This window comes from Orycteropus afer, unplaced genomic scaffold (assembly GCF_000298275.1).
Source record: "Orycteropus afer afer isolate SDZICR_OR568_19922 unplaced genomic scaffold, OryAfe1.0 scaffold00510, whole genome shotgun sequence".
In the NCBI taxonomy this organism is placed as follows: domain Eukaryota; kingdom Metazoa; phylum Chordata; class Mammalia; order Tubulidentata; family Orycteropodidae; genus Orycteropus; species Orycteropus afer.
Window position 1 is genome coordinate 2002148 of NW_006922097.1, and position 2489 is coordinate 2004636.

The following is a 2489-nucleotide window of genomic DNA, read 5'->3' on the forward strand; positions in this document are numbered from 1 at the left end:
ATTCTCAAGATCAAGTCCACCAGGGGCCGTTGCAAGGCATTTTCCACTTGTGCTTCCCACCTCACTGTGGTCACACTCTTCTATGCTCCAGCCACCTACATCTACATGAGGCCCAACTCCAGCTACTCCCCTGAACGTGATAAGCAGATCTCACTGTTTTACAATGTTTTCACTGCTCTGCTCAACCCTGTGGTTTACAGTCTGAGAAATAAGGATATCAGGGAAGCTTTTCTCAAGGTGATGAGGCATGGTAGGGTGGCCTGGTGAAATGGGATTCAAGAGAAGCCTGGGGTAAAATGTCCACTACAGAGGAACAGGACAGTAGCTATAATGTATCCAACCAACCTTGTACTTAGCCATTTGGAACAAATGTCGTCCATGGAACAACATGACTGTGTTGATCAGGTTGCTACATTTCAGTGCAATAACCACTCCATAACTACAGTGGCTTGCAGCAACAAACTTTTATTTATTGCTCATGTTCTGCATTTGTTGTATTTTGGTTGTAACCTTTTGTAGTCTCTGATTCAGCCAGAAAGAGGAGCCCCTAAATGCCATTCTTGTGACAGAAACAAAATAAATAAATAAACGAACTCAATGCCAATGAGTCAGATCCTACTCATAGTGACCTTTCCTTGCATTTCTGAGGAGGGAGCTCTGGTAGCGTAGTGCCTAAGGCACCTGACTGCTAACCAGAAGGTTGGTGGTTCAAACCCACCAGCCACTCCTTGGAAGGAAGATGGCACAATCTACTTCCATAGTGATACTGCCTTAGAAACCCTAGGCGGGGGGTCGCTATGAGTCAGGTCCGACTAGACGGCATGTAACAACAACAACAACATTTCTACAGAAGTAGATTGCCCAATCTTTCCTCTGAGGAACGAAAGGAAAAATGACTAAAATAAAAGATGTATTTTAAAGCTGCTGTTCAGAGAGATGCACATCTCTTTGTTCACATAAAATTGACAAAACCTAGTAACATGGTGAAGCCTGATGGCAAAGGGGCAGGAAACATTTTCTTACCACAGAAAAGTAATGCAAGTCACATGGCAATGGACCAAGAGATATAACTGTGTATGGAGGACAGAAAATTATGGAAAATATAACTTAATTTACCATTTTGTTAAGGAACTAACAGAATACATATAAACAACGTGGAACACAGTAAGTGTAAATGGCATTGTACGGTAAAAGGAAACAGTAATAGGCCAAGGTGATACAAGCAATCAAAATAGTACATGAAAATAGCAAATACATGTCACCAAGACTGAATGTTAAGCCAATGACATATGAAACCAATAGGGAGTCCTGGTAGTGTAATAGTTAAGTGTTTGGCTGCTAACCAAAGACGGATGGTTCATATTCACCCACAAGCTCAATTGGAGAAAGACCTTGCAATCTGCTTCTGTAAAGATTGAAATCAAGAAAATTCTACGGGTCAGATCTACTCCGTCAATTAGGCTGACTATAAGTTGAAGGGTCCCAGGGCTGAGCACTGCTTTTCCCTTGGGGGTGGCTCTATATTGAGGTCGGGTCCTGAGGTAGGCCAGCCTGAGGCTTGGAGGCTGCTTTTCACTAGGGGGTGGCTCTGTATTAAGTCCAGAGTCTGTGGTAGAAGGGCTGGGGCTTGGGGACTGCTTTTCGCTTGTGGGCGGCTCTATTTTAAGACCATTGCCCAAGGTAGACAGGTACAGAGAGGTTAGGTACAACTAAGGGAGATGAACTTGTCTGTCAGTTTGTTGCCCTGTGGTGGCTTACATGTTGCTATGAGGCTGGAGGCTATGCCACCGTGTTGCAAAGTGCCAGCAGGGTTACCCATGGGGAGCAGGTTTCAGTGGAGCTTCTGGGCCAAGACAGACTCAGAAGAAGGAAGAACCCATCACTTCTCAAATGACTGACCGGTGAAAACCTTATGAACAGCAATGAATCACTGTCTGATATATTATTACTGGAAAATTTTATGAATGGTCCTGAAGCATTGTCCAATATAGTGTCGAAAGATAGGCCCATCACCTTGGAAGGCACTCAAAATTTGACTAGGGAAGAGCTGACTCTTCAGATTAGAGATGACTTTAACAATATGGATAGAGTAAAGCTTTTGGGACCTACAATGACTGATGCGGCACAACTCAAAATGAGCAGAGACAGATGCAAATATCCATTAATAATTGGAATATGGAATGTAAGAAGTATGAATCTGGGAAAATTCGAAGTTGTCAAAAATGAAGTGGAACACATAAAGAATGATATCCTAGGCATTAGTGAACTGAAATGGACTGGTTTTGGCCATTTTGTATCACACAACCAAATGATCTACTATGCTGGGAATGACAAATTAAAGAGGGATGGTATGGTATTCATCGTCACAAAGAGTGTTTCAAGATCTGTCCAGAAGTACAATGCTGTCAGTGATAGGATAATATCCATACGCCTACAAGGAAGACCAGTTAATACTACTACTACTCAAATTTACTCACCAAGCACCAAAG